Consider the following 23,063-nt stretch of genomic DNA (forward strand, 5'->3'; position numbering starts at 1 on the left):
CAAATAATACAAACCAATAAAAGTAGCCCCTAAATGGAATAAAAATGGAGGAAAAAGTATTTTTACAGATGAAGTTCCTATCCATTTGCTTCAATTGCCTGCGGACAGGGAGAGACAGGAATGGTCCTGGCAGGAGGGTGGCCGGGCTGCAAGAGGCTGCAACTCCAGGCAGCCGGCCAGGAGGTCGAAACCAAGCCCGTACAGGCCAGGCAGGGGGCTGTGACTGTCTGTCTTGGGGACTCTGCTGAAGTCAGACTGCTCCTTGGTGGAAGAGAAGCAGAGGAAGAGGAGGAGGAGGGGTCTGCAGCAGAAGCCAGAGGCATGGAAGGGACGCACAGGAGAGAAGTGCCACGGTGGGGAGGGGGCAGAGAAGGGAGGCGGCGGCTCAGGGTCACAACATTCCGATTATGGTGTCCCCACAGTTTCCCTGTGAGGTAGGTTGGAAGGTGGCAATGACTGTCATGCCCACTTCACAGACAAGACTGGGACACAGGAAAGTGCAGGAGAGGTGGCCTCTTGCCATGGACCGTCTCTCGTGGAGACACTCAGACCGAGGGAAAACAGGACGAAGGCTCAGAAGATTTCAGGAATCAGCGAAGGAAGTGACAAGCAAACACACTCGATGTAGTTGAATATGCTGCTGTAGCTTTACTTTAATTAGCGTAAGGCTTTTATACTTTTACAATCAAGGAACTTGGCAAAGGCATACGTCATCAGATCATAGACTAGAAACAAAGAAAAGGAACAGCACTGTCATTTAACAAGAATAGCAAATTTATGTGTCCATTGTCTATTCTAAACGTTAGTTGTGGTTGTTGCTCAAAGACATGATCTCACACTTCTCTGAGACTTGTTTCACACCATTGAGCTCAACTCTCTTCCTGATTCCCAGGCTCGGATGTTGTTATCAGTTTAGGCCTCTTCTGCCCACAGGAAAGGCCTTATAGGCCTTCTGTGTATGGGAATGGATCAAGGTAATTACCAGACTTTGGGGTCAGCATGGGGGCGACCACCATCTGCTTTCTAATTGCAGCTGTACGTGTCTTCCCGGGCAGATGCCTAGTGGGGGCTGCTGTAACTGTTTCTCTGCAGAAGGCTTCTAAGGTTTCTTCCAGTAAGACTAACTCCTTCTGCTCCACATCATTAAAGAATTATTCTAACGATGACCCCCAATTCCCAGAACTAGCTACTTCTTTAAAGGCTTTCATCAGTTTCATTCATTGGAACAGCATGGTCTGTTGGCAAAATACGAGAATAGAACAAAAGAACAAGAAAGAAACAGCTTCAGCGGTGCCAGTGACAGCGAGGGTCAAGTCAGTGCAGATGGCAATTCAGGTGGCATCAGGACCACAGCTGATTGCCAGGGAATAGCCCAGGGCATAAACTCCATGGAGCACAAACCCCAATCCTCCAGCCTCAGTCCATCCAGTCAGCATTTCTGCTACACCTGCGTGACAGCCGTGGATGTGGCAGCCTCTCATAGAGGCAGGGAAGGCAGAGTCTCCTCCATCCCAGCAGAGCCAAGGCAACATGCAGTTGCTTGGACATGGGGGATAAAATGGTGTCTTTAAAAAAAATAAAAAAGAACAAAACCCCAAATAGTGATGCTGAGAAAGGGAAAAAGATAGACATTTTCTTCCCAAGTAGCCAGATTTTGAATGAGTGGGTTCAGCAACCCCCATGGCGCCCAGCGCAGTCCCCACTTCCTGCCCCCACCCAGGACACCCCAACAGTTCAGAGTTCCATCTTTTTTGTCGGTGCCCCCAGCACCCGACAACTTTGCACCAACAGCAGCTGCAGCTGCCCGCCCGAGGAACCTCTTTCATGAGTCTCTGCACCCAGCGGGCAGATGCTTCCCAGCGGCAGGGCTGCAGGGACTCTGGGAGACTGGTCACGTGCCGAGGCCCACGGGGAAAGGGTTTCCATAACAGGTTCAGGTCTGGAAATCCAAGGTGCGCTTAAAGAGAAGAAAAAAATTTCAGAAAAATCACTCAGGCCAAGACACAGGAGGGCTTAACGAGGGTAGGGAGGGCACAGAAGGAAGATCTGGAAAACCTGCAGGGTCAAGCTGAGTCAGCTCCTGCCAGGGAAAATGTTGCTGACACACTGGGAATAATAAATACATCTTGACCCTGGAGCCACCAACTTCTTAGAGTCACTGCCACTGCTCAGAATGCAGAACAGGAAGGAAGCAGTCTCTGACACACAGGGCAGGAGTACTGGTTGGTTCTGCCAACCTGACACAAATGAGTCACAGGGGAGGGGAAACTCAGAAAGAAATTGGCTCCATCTCTTTGTCCTGTGGTCATTCCGTGGACCACTTCATCACTGATGAGGCTCTACCAGTCCGCTGGTGGGGGGGGCAGCCCTGGACAGTTGTCCTGTTTCATATGAGAAAGCAAACTGAGCAAGCTAACTTTTCCCCAGGGCTCTTGCCTCTGCCCCGCTTGAGTCCTTACCCTGACTTTCCTCGGTGATGGGCTTTGGTTGGGATATACAAGCTAAATAAACCCTTTCCTCCCTAAGATGCTGTTGGTCATGGTGGGGGACAGCAAGCACATGAATGCTGGTCCCACTGCCATGGAGTGCCCTAGTCCCTTCCTTCAGGAGGAGGAGGTGTGCTCACGATTGGGAGGATGAGTCAGGACAGAGTGGACATTTTACTTAGGTCTCTCAGTTCCCATCACTCCTTAGGAACTAGTTTATGTTTGTCTCAAAGACAGCAAGAGATTAAAATCTGGTTCAGAGACAAGATCCTGTCCCCAAAACAGAGACTCTCAGGAACTATGAGATTGAATTGACTCGAGATGTCTCGAGAAGCAGATGAGAGGGGGCAACCGTGCTCTAGCAGCTGTCCTGATAGTCCCTGGTCACTGGTCAGAAGGCCAATCAACACTCAAGATCACAAGAGAGAAATCAGATCTCCTATCTATAAGGAGCTGAGTTGCCCAGGACGCCATGAGGTGAATAGGCACAAAAACCGCCTAGGGCCCTCTTCTTCCAACCATCACTGCTTCCTAAAGAAGAAAGCAACCCCAGGCCCAAGAGACCCCAGGGGGCCACATCCTACTTTCTGAGCATTCACACCTAAAGTGCCCCCTTCCTCCACAAGAGTAGCCCCTGGACCAGAACTAACAGGTTCAGGATAGAGAGTGACCAAGAGCTCCCCATACCCATGCCCTTTATTCCGCTTGCCCCAAGAATGGAAGACTGCAAACATGGCCTTCACAGAATCTGCTAATGACTCTGTCTCTTTGTATGACACCTGTTCAAACTGCACCCCATCCTTAAGAGGCCAGACACAGTTTGGGGTTCTCAGGATGCAGCTACAAAGGCCACTGCCACTGTGCTGGTTGGAATCTCTAAACAAATAAGCATCTGTCTGTCTCTTTGACCCAATGAAGCAGAAGCTGGGGGACGCCAATTGCATTTTCATAAGTAGGGGACAGGTACCTGTGGCCCAACATGGAGACAATCGCCGTAGGCTATAGCCTCCTGTGATTGGAACATGTCAAGTTTTTACTTCAAAAAATAGTCACTGAGATAGAAGAACGAGTATCCTGTATATAAAAGGCTGCAGGCTGGGCTACATTTCTGTTCCAACAGACCAGGGAGCTAATTTCGGTGACCCGTAAGACTCATTGGTGTCTTCATTCAATTGTTGGTTTCAGGCTTTGGCACAACCGTTTCTGGACAGGAGGCCAGTAACAACAAGCCTCATGGCCCGCTTTCCCCAGGAATAAGGACCTTAGACAGGCAATTTAATGTGTTGTGTGTGCACCATCGGCCAGGGCGGACTTGGCACTGTGGCACTGGCCTCCCATTGCGGTGTTTAGCGGCAATAGAAACAGTGGAAGATGACAAACGGACATCTTTATCTAGTCATGACTGAAGTGGCAGCCCTAAGAATGATTAAGAACCTACACATCATTTGCCTCTCCCAGATTTTAAGGACAGAAAGTTACACTTTCAAAGGGATGGAGTATGCGCCAGAAGGAAATCTGAGGAAGCAGATATAGGAAGAGGGCAGACTGCGTGAGGAAAAGGCGCAGGAAATGTTCGGGCAGCTAGTGTCAGCCGTAAAGGGCTGTCGTGACCGTGCATGGTACTATCCATCGAGACATGAAGCCCGACAGCATCCTGCTCGATGCAGAGGGCAATGTGAAGCTGGGAGACTCTGGCCTCGCTACCAGGAGTGGAGCTGGCACTGTGCTACAAGGGTTCTGTGGGACTGAGATCTACAATGCTCCAGAACTGGTTCTGAGGAAAGGGTATGACGGGAGGAAGGCAGATATCTGGAGTCTGGGTATAGTGCTCTATGTTGTCACCACGGGGCACCACCCCTTCAGAGGAAGGACCCTGGAAGACATTGAGAATAATACAAACAAAGGAAACCATTACAACCCAGCTTAATTTCTAAAAACCTCGTGATCTTATTTTTCAAATACTCAGTGTTGCCCCAGAGAGGAGGCCCAGCATTGAAGACGTTCAGGAACATCCTTGGGCCAAGAACCCTCAGGAAAACATCCCTAGTAGGCCCTACCCAGATCCTCTAATTGTAAAAGAACTCCTGTCTTATGGGTTGGGTATCAGAAAGATCACTTACTCATTATATGAGAGAAAAAATAATGAGATAATGGGGACATACCTATTATTAGAAAGGGAACACGAGGTGTCTGATTCTACCACCTCAGTCAAGCCCGTGAACCCTGGGATTTCACCTCCACCATCTCTGGTATATCCTTGTGGTTGCCACCTGAGAAGAAGAGCCAGTGAGCCCACCTTTGGTCTTTTCCACACAGAGGCATCAAAAGGGGACACGCCTGACGTCCTGACAATATCAGGGCAGAAGATGACCAGAGGGGGCCCCATGCCTCTATGGTGTCCCCAGAAGTAGAGCCCCACTTCGAGCCATGCCCCACTGACCGAGGCTGCATCTGCCCCGTGCGTCTGCTGCAGCATGTTGGAAGAGGAAATGCCCCTGCCACCCACACCTGAATCTGACACAGAGAAGGCATCTTCCGTGCAGAACACCGGGTTTGTTGGAGACTGAGAAGGGCGATCAGGGCTAGCCTGTCAACACTGTGCTGCTTCACAGGGGCAGCAAATACACAAACCTGGCCTGTGTTCAACACCAGAGTGGCTCCACTGATAGAGGCAGGAGGAGGAGCCCAGTAAGGGATCCCTGAGTCCGTGAATGGGGACCGTTCGGATCCCTCCAGTTGGACCTATTAGTTCCTCTCTACTCTTTGAACATCGGGGTATGTGTGCGGGGGGTGGGGGTTATGAACTCTTCCCCCCTGAACATTCCCATATCATTTTCAGTTTTCAGAGCTGAGCCGGCAGACCCTGGCCCTGCACCTGTATGACCTCCTTTCTACATCAGGTCGTCACTTCACACACAGAGCCACTGAGTGACCGCACCTCTGGCCTTTTCCACACCCGGCCTTCACAACAGCACACACCTGATGTCCCATCAGGGCAGATGACCACAGGGGCCCCCACACCTCTGTGCGGTCCCCAGAAGAGGAGCCCCACTTATAGCTACGCCCCCTGAGCCTGACTCGGCTTTGGAGAGTCAGGGGCAGCTGCAGCCCTAGTTTCAGCTTAGCAAAGCTCATTTCAGGAGTTCCCTGAGGAGCTAGACACCGTCCCGTGCTGGTCATTGCTGTGGCTCATGGGCATCCAAGCTCGGCAGGTCTATTATTGCACCTCCCCTCACAAACGTCCTTCCTAAAAGCCAGAAATGACACGAGATTCTCACTGAAAAGACGACTGAAGCGTCATACTTGTGTAGAGTGCCTGAAGAAACGTCACAGGGGCGGGAAGTGTCTCCGTAAGTTTCATTCTCTTTTGTTGTCCAAAGAAGGAGATAGATTCATCAGGTTGACCCCAGCTCCCCCATGATATCGGGGTGAGACTTCACCAGGACCTGTCTGCACAGGAGCACACTGACCATCTAGCGTCATGGCCTGCATCCCCTGAATGAACAGCCTGAAAAATCAATTGAAAGTGCTATGCATGACTGGCCAAATTGCATTTGGCTTTTTCAGTCTGCGTTACCATCACCTAAGAGGCAACCCGGTGGCCAGAAAAGTTGTCGAACACAGAAATAGAAAGCACGGAGAAGGATCTGTGCTACATCTTCATCAGAAACGCCCGGTCTCCACAGGTCACAGCATCTGAACCAAACCTGCCTACTCCACAATACGGGGGCACCGATTTTCACTCAGTAACTGAACATGGTAGAGAGGATCCTGACGGCTGCAGGAAGAAGAGTGCGAACCAACCTGAACAGATCATAACAGCGATCAGATACTGCCTCAGATCAACGCTGGAACCCCTCACTTGGATACAGACTACAATTTCAAGGCCACTGACAATGGTCTCAATTCTAAGGGTAGATATCGATACTAGAACTGACCCTTCACTGCTCCCATAGTCTAAGAAGAGGATATAATAAGAATGACGGGTGGAATTCTGGCAGGATCCTCTCTGAGTTTTGAGCAATGGGTACCTCTGCTGCATAGAAGTGTCCCATTGTTTTCATTTACTTCTATTTTCCCAAGAAGGAATTTCTCCCAGTTCTCCCCTGGTACAGCCCAGCTCCCCCGTGTTCAGCTGTGCCTGCCCTTTGCATAAGATGCAGCAACTCTCGGAAGCAATGCCCTTGTCACCTGGGCAGCACCTGATGTGCAATCTGCTTCCCCCTGTAAAGGCGCCCCAGGAAGGCTGCAGAAGGAAGGCATATCTTTCACACCTCTGCTGCTGCAGCTCAAAAGAGATGTGTACTGGTGTCTTCCTGGATTAAATGGCCAGGCCCTCAACCTGTGTAATAGAGCTTCCAGGCAGGCCTTTAGGAGGGAGGGAGGGACAGATTTTGCAATGAGGACAAGGTTTTTTTTTTAATTTATTTATTATGTATAGTGTTCTGCCTGCATGCCAGAAGAGGACACTAGATATTACTACTGGGAGTTGAACTCAGGACCTCTGGAAGAGCAGCCAGTGCTCTCAACTTCTGAGCCATCTCTCCAGCCCGAGGGCAAGTTGTTTAGCAGGCACTTAAGTGCAGCTAGAAAGAAGTCCCTGTCCTAGGAGGACCAAGAGAGAAACAGCCCCTGCAGAGCAGGAGAGATCCTCACCAGGAGCCCACTCTCTGTTCCTCTTGTCCCTGAGCAATCACTAAGGGGCTGAAGACCAGGACACATCAAGGAAGGGAAAGTGCTTTCAAGACACTTGATAAATGTCTGCTCAGCTAGCCAAAAAGTCCTAAGGAGGGAATCGTATAAGACAAGAATAGCGATTCCTAAATAGTGAACGCACTGACGTCACTGAGCAGGAAGCTGTGAACACTCACTGTGAAATGGACAGTTGACCGTAAAACTCAATCACACTCGTCTTATATGGGACTCCAGCTACACTGGAGCCACTGCCTAGCAGATGGCATACCGAGAGCCCCGTGGCTTGAAACCCAATGTGTTTGATCTGACCTTTTATAATATAGTAATCTCAGATCAGTTATGTTTGGGGAAGATGGTAACCAAGTTAGCATGATATATGATGTATCAAATTAAGCATTATTACTTTTTTTTATTCGGAACTACTGTTAAGAATAACCATTGACTGCATATCATATGCGTTGTGAACTCTCATAATTTTCTAGGTAAATGATTAGTGATTTTTTTAATGACTGAACAATGATAATGGACATTTCACCATATACGAAAGCTACACCTGAACTGTGCTAAGAAAAGGAAATAAAGTCGGTATGTATAGGTAAGAGGCTCTCTCGGAACATGCCAATGAAAGGGAACGCATGGTACTGTTGGGCTGTCCAATGGGAATAAACCATTTATTCTTCTACTTCTCCATGGGTGGGGGGGGGGGGGAACCAGCGGACAGTAAGGGACAAAGAGAAATCAGAACTATCCAGAGCTCCCAGTACCGATCTCCACCATGCAGCAGATGTATCAGATCATGTTATTCTGTCCTGCTCAATCTCCACAACAAGCACATGTGTGGAGGTGAGAATGCAGGCCTTTAAGAGGATTACTGGTTGCCCAAGTTGAGCGGGAAAAGGGATGGTCAGGCCCAGCTCGGTCCAATTCCAAAGCCTATGCTGATTTCCGGCTGCTATAGGACAAATCTGTCAGCGTTTCTCTGCTTCTGGCTTTCTATAGCGTCACGCCAGCATGGTCTAGTGTCTGATGCCGACAACACGTGCAAACATTGAGTCCACACTGCATGTCACACAAGACATGGAATCGCTATTTCACTAAATGCCAACAAACAAGTTGAAAACTGACACTCAGAAAAGTTAAGGGACCTCTCCAAGGTCACTGAGCTCAGACTGGCAACACCAGGAACCCCATCTGATACTCAGACCACATTCCCTGCACAAACTCCCATTCCATTGCCTTCAGCTCCTCAGAAACTCGTTCGGTCAACAGAATGAGTTCACTGCCTCTGAGAAGCATAGGAGAACGATACGCGCTCGACAGGGCTGTTCCCAATAAACACCCAACATTAAAATCACTTTAAAATGCCAGTAATTCCTTTCACAATATACCACAGTATGATCTACTCTTCTGAGTCACGGGTCCTCTTTCAATACATGACATGACATGTTTCCTTTACTGAGCTGTTATTACATGAAGCCTGCATGTAATCGCCACATAGTCACAGAAGGCATATGTGAGAAGAGTTTGAGTCAAAAGGAGCTTTCCCATCACTAAACCTCAATAATCTAGGAAGCCCAATTAACTATAATACCCATTTGCCAATATTGCAGTTACCCCAAATTTTAGTGATTGGCCATCAAACCCTCAAATTATTTCGACATACAGAATTTTTCTACTAATGCCCTTGGTTTCTTACTGAGACTCAACAGCGATGGATTATTTAACACAAAACTGGAGGGGCTCCAACGGAGTCATTAGCCTTAGTAAATATCTAGTTAATGCGCTTTAGAACAGGCCCTAATGGACTCCAGAACCCGCATGGGTGGTGATTTGGGCCCAGCACCGAAAGATCCTTGTGAATAATGCACAGGACTCCACACCTCACTCTGCTCCTCTGGGCTTCGAACTTCATTTAAACGGAAGACTCCACATTGGAATGCCTAGTCCAGAAGAGTGAGTTTGTGTGCGTTCAAACACGCAATATGGAAAGGGTGGATTCATCTGGCTTCTGCACATAACTTAGTGTTCTCAGAAATAACATTAACAAATTGGACCAAAATAATGATAATAATTAATAATAATTAACAATAAGCTTGACTAACTGTTTTCTTTCACTTGAAGACAGTTTGCATGCACGGATAGACAGCTGACATTCACTGGCACATCAGGGTTTTAAGGAATTAGCTTGTTTATGATTAATTAATGAACACTTTCATGAACATGATCACAGCGAACCAAAGGCCAGAAGGTACGCTTGGACACTCTGATAGGTTTGTCTGAGGCTTTGTAGGAATCTCTTGCTTGGCACAGTTACCTGTGTCAAAGAAAGCTGTGACAGTTTAGGAGGCAGCTACACCTCCAGGTTAAGAGGCGTGCTTCCTGCCAGTAAAACTCAAGATTTAACAAAGCCATTCCACACGACACTGCTGTCATCTTGCTGTTCCCTAGAACACGGATCTATCTTTTTAAGCATCCTAAACATTCCTTGATCTTGTTGTTGTTTGTTTGTTCTTTGTTAAGTAGGTTGCTCTTTTTAAAAGACAATAGCCTCTGGACTGGACTGCTGCAGCAAGTTCAGGAGACTGATTCATAGAGTACCCACAACTTCATAGCTCACATTTCTCTACAGCAGCTGGAAGGTTCAGGGTCCTAAGAACTGAACACCCAAACCTCCATTTATAGGATCCGAAGTAGGGAACAAAAGGTCTCAAGGTATCTGTCCCACTTCCTTTAGGTTGGCTACGTTAAACAAGATCAGGCACACGTCAACGTTTCAGTGATTCTCAAAGCTAAATTACTAGTTAAATACCTAATAGCAAAGCGCTTTAAAAATAACAAGTAACGTGGTGGCCGCAGAACCCCGATGGCGGTGAGGACCGGGTGTCCACCTGCGACCCACTACTGGTGCAAAAGATACTAGTGGCTGAGAGGAGGAACCCAAATTAAAGGCTTGGGACGGTCCACGAATGAATCCCAGATCCTGGGGAAGAGGGGGCGGCTCTCCCAGCGATGTCCCCCTCCATCCCTGGTCCACAGCTCGCCCGGAGGTGGCAGCTGCTTGGCTGGTGTTCGGAAGCACGGGTGGGGGCGCGGGGCCGAGAGAGCGAGCCCGGGGACAGCCGGCAGCGCACGGGGATGGGGGGCTGAGGGGAGGACAGAGGAGCACACTCACCGATGCGGCTGAAACTCTCTGACAAAGTTCTCCTCAACTTCTTCATCCTGCCGATCTTCTAGCTCGGCTGCAGCTCAAAGAGTTTCTACATCTGGAGGGCGCGGGGCCCGGGCAACTTCGTGAAACTGGTCCAGCGCGCAGCGCAGACCACGGGAAAGCGGCGCCTCGTCCTGCTCCCCCGCCTCCTCGCGGGCCGCGGGCGACGCGCAGTGCCTGCGGGGCTCGGGCCTGGGCGGAGGCTGGGCGCACAGGGGCGGGGGCGTCTTAGGTGGTGCCGGGGGCGGCCGCCATCCCCGCCGCCGACCGCCTCATTCGCCCTCCTTCGTAAGGCAGAGCCGCGCAGTAGCAGCGGCCGGTGAAGGGAGGTGGAGCGGCCGCCGGACGAGGCACGGGCGGCTGCGGGAGAGACGCACGCGACAAGTTCCCAGCCCGGGAAGAAGGAGAGCCATGGCTACTCTGGCCCCAGGTTTGGCGCGCTGGACCCAGGCGCGATCCAGCGGCCACTCGGCCTCCGACGCCTCCGACGCCTCCGACGCCTCCGACGCCTCCGACGCCTCCGACGCCTCCGACGCCTCCGACGCCTCCGACGCCTCCGACGCCTCCGACGCCTCCGACGCCTCCGACGCCTCCGACGCCTCCGACGCCTCCGACGCCTCCGACGCCTCCGACGCCTCCCTCCCTCCCGGACCCGCCCTGCACCCTCCAGCCCACCTCCAGGCTCCTCTGCGTGCTCCACCACCGCGGCCTGAGGAAGAATAGAGGGGTGGACAAATGGACGGAGGAATGGCCACGCTGGGCCATCCCAAATGATAGTAGGAACAGTTAATTATTACTTGTGGTGAAAAGGGTGAGATACCGTCAGTCTTCATTATTCAGGCCAGTTCAGGACCTCAACAAGAAGTGTGTGTGTGTGTGTGTGTGTGTGTGTGTGTGTGTGTGTGTGTGTTTCTCTTGTCTCTCTGTGTCTCTCTGTGTGTGTCTGTCTGTCCTATCTCTTTCTCTCTTGTTTCTGTGTGTGTCTCTCAGTTTCCGTCTGTTTCTGTCTCTCTGTGTATCTGTGTTTCTGTCTGTCTCTATGTGTCTCTGTCTCTCTGTGTGTCTGTCTATCAATCTATCTCTCTTTTGTCTTTTTATCTGTGTCTGTCTATCTGTGTGTGTGTGTGTGCACGTGTGTGCGTGTGTGTGCATGTTCCTGTGTCCAGAGAAACTATCTTTAGAGCTTGAAAGATCAGTGCCAACAGACTACATCAGAGAGAGGAAGCTAATCCAAGTAGGCTTCTTGGAGGAAGCAGGGTTGAACTGGGCCATGAGGATGGAGCAGTGAGTGTTGGTGCAGACAGGCAGGGGTGGGGCGATGTGAGTACACTGTGAGCTGCAGGGCACACGTGGAGGAAGCAGTAGATGATGGACAAAGGAGGCTAATGGCTGTGCCAGGGCTGATTCAGGACTAAAGACCGAGCAAGAACCTGCAGATCACTTGGTAGGACAAATGTATCCAAAAATAACCATTTTAAATATTTAGAAAGGAGCAGCATCTGCTGGAAAAATCACATTAATTTCACGTGTTTGCACAGTTTCCGCCCCACCTGCCACCTTACTGATGGAGAGAATGTGATTTGTGACCAGTGTGCTCCGGGTTACTCAGAATCCTGGTGTGAGAGGTACCTTGTGGCTCTCCAACCCCCGGTTTCACAAAGCAACATCAACTATTTCAAAAGTCCAGCAGAAAGTATGTATTTTCTTCTTAAATATCTACAAATCTTTAATGTTAGTGGATACAAAGCAGTTGTCCAGACCCTGTAGATATGATGTGATAATTCAATGTATGTACATAATGTGTAGTGGTGGACACTTAAAATCTATAGCTTTAAGTGTGGTCTTGGCATCTTGGTGCACTGCTGATATTTCATAAGATCATGGAGAGAAGCAGGAGAGAGCAGTGTTTCACCTCCTGAGGTGCATCTGTGAGCACACCAAAGGCTCTAGGAGAGAGGGGGGGGTCAGTAGTTACAGTCGTCATGTGTCTGCGTATTCAGTTGTCAGACAATAGTGAAGGCATTGGGAGGGTTGATTTAGGAGCCATTTCTGACAACCAAAAGCCAGTCTGTGTTTTCCCACACGTAAGCCTTGGTGTCTCTGCCCCTGGTGCATCCTGTCAAGAGCGGGGTGACATCCAGACTGACCAGAAGCAGGTCAGAATTGTTTTTGGACATGGTTGTACATCATCTGGGTTTATGCTCGTTTTGGGTCTGTCCCCACCTCACAACAGGCAAGGAAGATTTGTGACTGTCTGAACAGAGTCACCCTTTTTCCATTGCAAATCTTAAGGGACAGAGTCTGATTTATTAGCCACCCGGGGAGGCCCTGGCTAGTGAGGTATTACCTCAAACCCTCTTATTTATTAGATCCTGCTTTCCATCCTGGATACAGATGTGCAGGCGGTTACTATGGAAACCCAACAGTGCCAGGGGGAACCTGTGTACCATGCAACTGCAGCGGCAATGTTGATCCCTTGGAGGCTGGCCACTGTGACTCTGTCACGGGGGAATGTCTGAAGTGCTTGTGGAACACAGATGGTGCCCATTGTGAAAGGTGTGCAGATGGCTTCTACAGAGATGCTATGGCTGCCAAAAATTGCCGAGGTGAGTGTGTGAGCAATGTGGTCATAGTTGTTATATATTGCCATATGAGTCTCTTAACACTTGCCAAAAGAACTCAGCCTGGAGGAGACCTTAATGTGTCTTGTGTACTGATGGTGGGTTTTCAGTTGGTCAGATGTAGATCTGATACTCAGTTCCTCCCTCTGTGCTCTATAGCAGCTTAATTCGCTGTCACCTCTAAGGTCAGAAGTCTGGAAAAATGCATATCCTTTGTGAGCAGGGAGGAGGTTTTCTCACGCATGGTGGTGGAGTATCCTGGTGGACAGCTCTTGTGCCGCCTCACCCTGATTTGCTGAGTTCTGTTTGGAGCCTTGAACATAGGAAGACTGTAAAGCCACTTACTGAGACAGTCAGTTTCATGCCTGAGGGGACCCAGCTGTGGGGCTAATACTGGAGCCCTTGGCATTTGTATTGTTGCTTTGTTCAGAAAACTCTTTATTGTGTGAGTTTTAAACGTGCACACAGTGTACTTTGACCAAATCCAGCCCTCCAAGTCCTCTAATCTCCCTACAACTTCTCCCTCACAACTTTATGTACCTTGTTTTTAGACCTGCTGCTATTATGTGGACCTCAGAGTTGGGGCCATCCACTGAAGCATGGGCAGTAAGAAGGGGGGTTGCATCTCTGAAGAAGACTTTCTGGTAGCCGTCAACTTCCCAGCACTGCTCAGCTTCATGGATTCCCTCCCTGGTTCCCGCTGCAGTTTCTGCTGGCTTGGCCTTGTGTGAGTCTTGTTTGTGCACAGTCTTAGGAAAGGATTCGTGAAAAATAATGCCACTTAAATATTTTGATAACTCCAGGTAAGTGTGTTGGTCTTATCTTACAGCTTGGAGAAAAGGTGGTGCCAGCCATACAGAAAAAAAAAATGTAGGCACACATGAGGGGATAAAATCAATCATGGCTCTGACCCATTAATCTGAACTACATGGACACCTTGGTTTAAAGTCCAGGGAGTGAGAGGTCTGTGGGTTCCAGTCTGAAGAAAGATCCCGTAAGATGAGTACTCACCTCTGCTCACTGACTTTAACACTTGCGGTGTCCCAGAGACTTGAAAAGTGACCCATTAGGAAATAAGAGACCAGGAGGACACAAAATAAGAGCTGAGGTTGATGGACATCCTAAGGGAAAGAGGAATGGAAAAGAGGAGGAATGGTAAGAGTCATGCCTTCAGATGGATAGGGCAGGGGAGAAAGGGGGAAAGGAGGGAGGGAGGAGAGAGGGAGCGCTCCATCAGAGTGCATCTGTCTGTGTGCTGCCTGGGGCAGGGCTGAGGAGTTAGGAGTCGCAATTGGAATCAAGCTACAGACGAAAGAGTAAGGCCCTTCTAGAGCAGCAGGCAATGGGGCAGCAGGGTTGCAGTCCCTCAGGATCTCAGGCAAAGCTGTGGCATTCTCCACATACACCAAGGAAAACAAAGGCCAGAAAGAAGCCAGGTTCTTAGGCAAGTTGGGGTTAGCCAAAAAGCTGATCCAGCCCTGGCTCAGACTATCAAGTCTGCAGTGTGCAGGGTCAGTGCTCCCTCTGCTATGGTTGCTCCCCAGCCTGGCTGGGCTCTCACTGTCTGTGAAGTATGTTAGCACTGTGATCTGGCATATTGAATGTTTATGCCTTTACTTTGGGAATTCAAAGGATTTTACTCTAATCTATACTTTTTTAAAAAAAAAAAAAAAGCATTATGTGTCTTGTGTGTCCTAGCCTGTAATCGCCATGACAACGGCTCCCATCCTGGCATGTGCCATCTGGAGACTGGGCTGTGCGGTTGCAAACCTCAAGTGACAGGCCAGCAGTGCGACCCGTGCCTGGTAAGACATCTACCAATCACTGCAGGCTGTTCAGTTGCTTGCCAGTGTCGAGAGATTGGCACTTAACCTAGGTCCACGGGAACCTGAATTGATGGGGGACAAGCGCAAACTTGACTGGTCTGTGCTGTCCCTTCCCATCTAAAGAACACGCATGCAGCGTGCTCAGGTACCGGTATGTGCTGAGAACATGATGACTTTGTTGACTATCTTGTGTGTGTGACTTGGAGACCATTCCAGTGTGTGCATATGCCACTAACTCGTGATCCTTCTTCTCTTGTGACATAGCCTGGCTATTATGGGCTGGACACAGGGCGTGGCTGTGTGCCCTGTAACTGCAATGTGGAGGGCTCCACGTCAGACAGCTGCACAGAGGATGGCCAGTGTCCCTGTGTACCAGGCGTAGGAGGGAAAACATGCAACCGGTGTTCACACGGCTTCTATGGGTACCAGAATGGTGGCTGTACACGTAAGCTCTCAAGTTCCTTGTGTTCCCTGTAAAACCTTCTCTGTGACCTTCCTTGATGTCAGAATAACTTCCGTGACATTTCTCTGCTTTTCTCTTGTCTTTACAGCAGGGCCCCATACCCTTTTTCTGTTTCTAGATAGGCATTTGGTCCTGGGTCCCCACCTGCTTGTGTGAGCCTAGTCTTAGTTTTTGAGACCCTGATTGCAGTCAGCATCCAGAGATTTTTTTCCAAGGACTGAGGGTCACATCTAACACAGCAGTTGGCAGGTGATGGGGACTTGATGACATTAGAGCGGTGACTCTCAACCTTCCTAGTGCTGCGACCCTTTAACACAATTCCTCATGTTGTGGTGGCCCCAGCCATAAAATTATTTCATTGCTACTTCATAACTGGAGATGTGTTACTGTATTGAATTGCAATGTAAATATCTGATGTGTGACCCCTGTAAAAGGGTCATTTGAACCCAAAGTGGTCACGACCCCCACAGGCTGAGAATCACTGTCTTCGAGCCATCTGTTCTTCCGGCCATCAAGGCGTGTTTGTCCCACTTCTTTCACGGTGATGATCTCTCAGACATGGGGGGCACCTCCTCCGGGAGCTATGAAGAGGTCTCAGGAATGATTGCATCTCCTTTAACAGTGGTTCTGATAGTTGATGTAAAAGAGAGGTCCCTTGTGCTGTCACCCGTGAATCCCATCAAACATCTAACTCTGTGATGCTTCTTTTGTTTTAGCCTGCGACTGCGCACATACTCAGAATAACTGTGACCCCGATTCTGGAGAGTGCCTCTGCCCTCCTCATACCCAGGGTCTGAAGTGTGAGGAGTGTGAAGAGGGGTACTGGAACCTGGACCCAGAGCAGGGGTGCCAGGTGGGTTCTGTCATCACGCTGGGATAAGAGTGCCTTCCTTGGAGCAAGCTTTCTTGTATCCAGTCACTTGGATTTAAGCAGTTAAATATCTCCATAGTTCATATTTAGTACAGTTTGACACACTGGTGGTGCACCTGTAGTCCCAGCTACTTGGGAGGCTGAGGCAGGGGGATTGTTTGAGCCTAGTTCTAGGATAGCCTGGGAAGCTAGACTAAGGGGACCCCCACCGTGAAATAAATAAACACATGCATAATGGATTCAGGGATAATGCAGAAGAGTAGCATCTTTCAGGGTGTCGTCAAGAATTTAGCTTTGAAATTGATAGCTAGAACTAACTGTCTATATAGGTAATTTCTATATATCGGTCTAGATAAGAGGCAATATCCATAGATAGAATATAGACTAGACTAAAACATATTTAAAGGTAACATCTATATTTATCTGTAATAAATATATAAACAATATCTATATATCTAGTTTTTAAAGGCAATATCTATATTTATCTATAGATAAAACTAAAACACATTTAAAAGGCAATATCTCTATCTATATCAATATTTATATCTACCCATAGATAAACCTATAGATATAGATATCGATATCTATTCATATCTATTGATATATATCGATACCTACAGATATCGATATATATATATGTGTACATAGATTTATCTGTACATAGATATAGATACTGATAGATTAGATAGATAGAGATATTGCCTTTTAAATATGTTTTAGTCTAATCTATGTTCTATTTTCCAATGGAGTTTTAAATAGTTTCATTAGAGGATTAGGTTGAATCTGAGAGCTATAGTTTTCTGCAAATAATTTTCTTAGGATAGAATTGGGTTTTTTTGGGGGGGGTAAAGTAGTGGGGCCATTGTTTGCTCTCTAAAATAATTCTGCTGAGTTGATAGCATCATTAGATCCAGTTCTAGTTCACAGTGTTGATGCATTGTCACGTGTCACCAATGTGCACGCATGCCCTGCTGTGCAGCTCTTGTCCCATTGGTCCCTGACAGACAGTGGTTCCACGGAGGAACAGTACGAGGTCAGCTAATCTGAATTGCTGCCCCACACAATGTTTTTCTGGTGTCTCAGTTTGTGTGCTTTCTGAGGACATAGGTTCTGCCCTTATATTAATTTTAATTTTATTTTATTATCACCTCTCTCTCTCTCTCTCTCTCTCTCTCTCTCTCTCTCTTTCTCTCCCTCCCCACCCCCCGCCGGCTTGCAACTGCAGCATTGCTGGCTCCATGGGTCTCTAGTGTGATGTTCTCTCTGACCAGTGCCGTTGCAAAGAAGGGTTTGGTGGTCAGAACTGTGATCAGTGCTCCTTGGGTTACAGAAGGTTTCCAGACTGTGTTCCCTGCGACTGCAACCTGAGGGGGACACTGGCAGACACCTGTGACTTGGAACAGGGTCTCTGCAGCTGCAGAGAGGACAATGGTGCCTGCTCCTTCAAGGTACTTGTGGTCCACTGAGCCTCTGTTTGCTTCCTCTGGCCTCCTCGATCCCACTCCTGGGCTTCTGACCTTAGAGTCTAGTGATTAGTTTCAAATACTTCCTCGAACCGTATTTTACTTTGATATATGACATTAGAGTCTCCTTCCATGTTCTTTCCTGAAATGATGGAAGATTTTTAGAATAGAATTTTTACCACTCCCACATGTCTGGCAACCTAACTTCTCTGAACACAGCTTGCACCTGTGTCCGTTAGCTTTCCCAAAATGCTTTGCTGCCACATCATTGCCACCTTTTCTGGCCGTCTCTGCAAGGAGGATGAGGTACCAGTCTGATTGTGATGGGTTGGTGTGGAGCTCAAAGTGGTGGGGGAAAGAGTCACTAGGGCACACTTTCTAAGAATCTTCCCATGTCTGCTAGCAAACGTCCTCGCTCCAGTCAGAATGGCAAGGACCTGGACTGTCTTCACATAGCCCGACGCTCTACCCGGAGGCCCTCAGGGTCAGCTGGGGACCACTGGAGACTCACATTAGGGAATACGTTATTTCCAGCTCCTTGCACCGCGGTTTTGATCCTCAGTAATACCTGGGGAGCTCCGGTGTCTGAGAGAACTAATGGTCACAAACTTCAGTTAGGGATGTGGCCCCAGAAGACTGAGTTTAACAATGCTTGTAAATCAGTGTTGTTTTGTTCGTTTGTATCTATGTATATATAAAATCACATCTCTTCTTATTCAGACATTAATTTCTTTTTTTTTTCTTTCACCATTAGGAGAATGTCCTGGGACTCCAATGCAGTGAGTGCAGAGCTGGCACCTTTGCCTTGCAAACTATCAACCCCCTTGGTTGCAGCCCATGCTCCTGCTTTGGTCTGTCCCAGCTCTGTTCAGAGTTGGAGGGGTATGTGAGGGCTCCGGTGAGTCCCATACACACAGTTAAAAGGGTCTTAGCCTTCTTTTACCTTTGAGAGTCAGGTGGACATTGTGAGGGAGCAAAGACAATAGAAATTGTAGGATAGTGATTTGCTTGGTCATACAGTCAGAGTGCTCTGAGAACTTCTGCCATCCAGTGGCATAAACAGCTGAAGGATTTCTATGCCAACCTTCAGCTGGTCCATCGAAAGCTTTTCCTGGAAAGAAGAAACAGCTGCAGCATCTCCAAGGAGTACCTGCTGTCATTGACACTTGCTCCAGGGGAGCAATAGCTTGAACCTAATCACAGTGCTTTAATTCTTCCTGATCCAGACATACAATCTGAAGGAAAACGCTTTACTCTCTAGCCTTAAAGTGAAGCTATTTCATCTGTGGACTACTTGGGGGATCTCAGAGATCAAATCTGGGCTCTTAAAGTGTGTGTGTGCGTGTGTGTGTGTTTTGTATAGAACTGTGTGTGAGTATATGTGTATCCATGCATGTGTGTATGCGTGCGTGTGTGTGTGTGTTGTATTGCACTGTGTGCGAGTATATGTGTATCCATGCATGTGTGTGTGTGTGTGTGTGTGTGTGTAGAAACCAGCGGGACGATGTTAAATATCCCTGCTCTATTACTTTCCCCTACAGTCCCTCAAGCCTGGGTCTTGCACTGCACTTGGAGTTGGCTAGCGGCCTGTGAACCGCAGCTATCCTTTCTCTGGACCCTATAGTACTGGGGTTATGGGCACACATGCAGCCTCACCCAGTGTTTTAAATGAGTGCTGGTACATCATGGTCCTCATCCTTACACCGCCAGTACTGTTACTCACTGAGTCACGGGTACTAACCTGAAGCGCATCTTTCTCCTTTCCATAATGCTTGTCTCCAATCAGCTCCTCCTGCATGTGGTTTCCCAGAGCAACCTCAGGGGCATAGTTGAAGGCGTGCATTTCCAGGACCCTGACATCTTGCTGGACACAGAGGCTGTCGGCCAGCATGTCCATGGGGAGCCGTTTTACTGGTGGTTTTCAAAACAGTTTGAGGGAGATGAGGTGAGCACACGCCAACCTGCCCATTCCCTTCCCAGAGAGAAAATCAGAGTGTGCTGCTTCTGCCCATCATTAAAGGACATGGCTACTTAATGGCTCTTCTGAGTGGGGTGGAGACATTCAGCACTTATAGAAAACCCCTGTAGAGGTGTGGGTCTTCAGATGTTTAGATTTGTAAATCTTTTACAGTTTCCTTAGTTCACTTTATTTTTTTTTCTCCCTTCTAAAGCAATCATTCAAGAAGCCTATACTGTAGTTACTAGTAGCTGCTGAATGTACTCCTCAGTGCTAGGCCTGCCCTGGGGAGAGCAGCGGTCGGTTGGTGAGCACCATCCTATGAAAGGGCGGTTGCAGGCTTTGAGAGCCGAACCTTCTACTTAAATCTCTGTATTTATTGTCTCCACCAACTTTTAAGTGTGGAAGTCAGCATTGTCAAGGGCATTCACATGGTTCTGTGGACAGTCGTCCTTCAGGGTCTCCTTCCTCTTCCCAGATGGAAACTGTGTCTGTGCAGCCGCCACCTGCCCCTCACTCCAGCCCCTCCTCTGCTGTTTCGTTCTGTCTGCCTCTGACAGCTCCACGTTCCCCACATAAGTGGAATCCTGCAGTGTATCTGCGTTTGTGACTTCCGTTTCTGCTTAGCACGTGTTTCACACATGCTGACATTTCTTCCCTTTTAAGGCTGAATACTACACCGTCACTTGGACACGTTCACTTCGCCCATCTGTCCGTTCCTCTGTGGGGATGTGGGTTGCTTTTGTGAATAGCTCTGTGGGGAAGGGAGTGTGAATGGCTCTTCCTCAGGTCGTTCTTGAAGTAGCCTTCTTAGGCATGGCTGGTGTCATCTTTAATTTTGGAGGACTCTGCACACTGCCTTTCCTCCGTACCTGCTGTGCACGAGCACCCCACTTTCTTTAATCCTCAATGCTTGTTCTTCTTGCTGTTTTGATTGGAGACATGGGTTTTGTGATGAACAAGACCCTTGTTTTATTGGTGGGAGCATTTCGGGACAGTGTCTCACTCTGTCGCCTAGGCTAGCTTGAAACTTACTCTGTAGCCTAGGCTAGACTATTCACAGGAGTCCTTCTGCCTCAGTTTACCCCCAGCTGGATTGTATGTCTAAGTCACCATGCTCAGCTCTGACTGTGAATTTCATCTGCATTTCTAATAGTGGTGGTGCACTTCTCATGAGCTCCTTAGCCACCTGCCTTCGCTGAAGAGTATTTACCTTTGCCCAGCCTTTAACCAGTGTCCCCTTTCTTGCCCCTTTTGCCTCCCTGTAGGACTGTGTTCCTGGGTACCACAGAGGGAAGCTCCCAGAAAGTGGTGGCTGGGGACCTCGCCCTCTGCTGGCTCCTTGTGTGCCCTGCAGTTGCAACAACCACAGTGATGTCTGTGACCCCGAAACTGGGCAGTGTTTGGTATACTTGCTTGTGTGGGAACTGACCTCAGTTTACACTGAGTGATCAGTGTGCCCTGAACACACCGAGTGATCAGCGTTACCTGAAAGACAGCCAGGAACCAGGCAGATCCTCCAGCAGGTCCTTGTCACATGGCTGCCACCATCTCAGTCATGAAGACACTGAAACCTCCTCCTGTCACTGCGAACCTGGCAGGGTTTGTTTCTGTGTCTACTCAGCAATGGATGCCTCCCCCACTCTAGTCCTCAGTAGCTGGTTCTTGTTTCTCCCCTACTCTCTGGGGTGGCTCGTTCTGTAGGACGGCAGGCCCCAGGAAGCCAGGATCCATCGTCTGCTAAATGAAGTGCTTCATGCTCGTCTAGGCCAACGCCTAGAGCTGTTTCTGTCTTAGGTCATCATCTAGTACTCGGTCCTTGTCTGTGTTGTGCCATGTTGGTGAAATGAATATTTATTACAGGTTATTTTTGAAGAGATTGCAGATAGTCCTTCTGAAGGGAGACCTGTTTGAGAGATCGAGTGGATTCTAATCAAACCTATCTTTAGCAGATGAAGCAGTAATAAAACTTTTAAATGAAAGGGCTTGGATGATTTCTAGTGGCAAAGAGTCTATAAAAAGGTTTTTTTAAGCATATTTATTTGGTAGCGTTTTCTCACTCCCTCATTTCTTGCTACCGAGGGAAGAGGTAGAGCAGGGGTGACCGGCTGCGCGGGGTCTCTGCTTTGCTGTTGTTCCTGCTTGGCTGCATCATACGCGGATCCTTGTGCACTGCGGCCAAGCAAATAGTGAGGGACCGAGCAGCTGAGATTTTAAATAGACCTGTGATGAGAATTGCTTGCACTTTTGAGTTTAGAAATGCATCTACATGATCTTCTAATTTGAATGTCGCTGGTTCAACTAATGTCTTAAAATCTGAACTGATGTTCATTTGGTTTCTACAGGAACCTACTGGTGGCACTCCGTGACCACGAGTTTCCTCCCCCCTTGGTTTGCTTCAGAACCCACCGCAGCTCCCTGCCTGTGAATGTCGGATCCCAGATTAATGGCTTTCCTGCTGCTGCGATGAAACAGAAGGAGGGGTTTATTTTGATTTTCAGTTCCAGAGGGGGAAAGTTCATATGTTCACCTTATGGAAGTCATGGCACCAGGTGGCCAGAGCAGGAAGCTGAGGGATCACATGTCAACTGTACACAGGAAGCAGAGAGTGAACTAGAAATGGGGCGGGGCTTTAAACTCCCAAAGGCCACCCCCAGTGACTTGCTTCCTCCATCAAGGCTCCGTGTTCAATACCTTCCCATAAACAGCACCAACAACTGGGGCAAGCGCCCAAATGCATGAGTCATTTATCGTACCAACCACACGAAGCCCTAAAGACACACGGGCACACCACTGGTCTCCATCTACTTTAGCTCTAAGGATCTCAGTCCTGTCTGCATTGGTGTCTTGGGTCTGTTTTCCTACAGGAGAATGTATTAGCAGTTTCTAGGTTTATGTAATCTTATGGTGAATAAAGGCCCCAGATCTGTAAAAGCCCCCAGAATTCTAGAAAATATAAAGAAACATGTCCTGTCTTCCTTAAGCATTAAAGAATACTTGCTGATGTGAAACACAGTTTGTTAAAAAGCTGTTACCTGGTGAGAGTCATATCTGACTATTTCCTATTGCTTCTCTCTTCCACTGAAATGCTCACCTTCAGAACTGCCGCTACCACACGGCCGGTGACCACTGCGAGATGTGCGCTCCCGGCCACTATGGGAAGGTGATTGGGTTGCCTGGAGACTGCACCCCGTATACCTGTCCTCACCGCCCCCCTTTTCAGGTAAGTCCATGCTGGGCAGCCTGACACAGCAGCTTCCTGAATTCCTAAGCTCACTTGCTTAGTCCCTGAGTTCTCTCTGTTAATGCTGTCCCTGTGGGGACATTAAAGAAAAGCGCACCTTCTCAGGGGTATCTGAGAAGGATCTCTTCAGAAGGAAAGCATCATGTTGGTCTTGAGGGTTGGGATGGAACCAGTTTTAAAAATAGGCTTTGGGGAATTTTCAAGACGAATTTGAGCTCCCTGCTATGGG

General features: G+C 48.6%; 1 long non-coding RNA gene and 1 pseudogene across 1 annotated transcript; one reads left to right on the plus strand and one right to left on the minus strand.

Annotated features, from left to right (window-relative positions):
- Nucleotides 1–623: 623 nt before the first annotated feature.
- LOC148117587 (uncharacterized) lies at nucleotides 624–10,914 on the minus strand. Its single transcript, XR_015736837.1, has 2 exons — nucleotides 10,354–10,914; nucleotides 624–1,957 (listed from the first exon to the last, which is right to left on the minus strand). It is a non-coding gene; the product is annotated as an uncharacterized LOC148117587 (long non-coding RNA).
- Nucleotides 3,885–5,557, plus strand: LOC148117588 (putative sperm motility kinase W pseudogene; annotated as a pseudogene).
- Nucleotides 10,915–23,063: the final 12,149 nt, after the last annotated feature.

This window comes from Myodes glareolus, chromosome 27, assembly GCF_982192425.1.
Source record: "Myodes glareolus chromosome 27, mMyoGla1.1, whole genome shotgun sequence".
NCBI lineage: Eukaryota > Metazoa > Chordata > Mammalia > Rodentia > Cricetidae > Myodes > Myodes glareolus.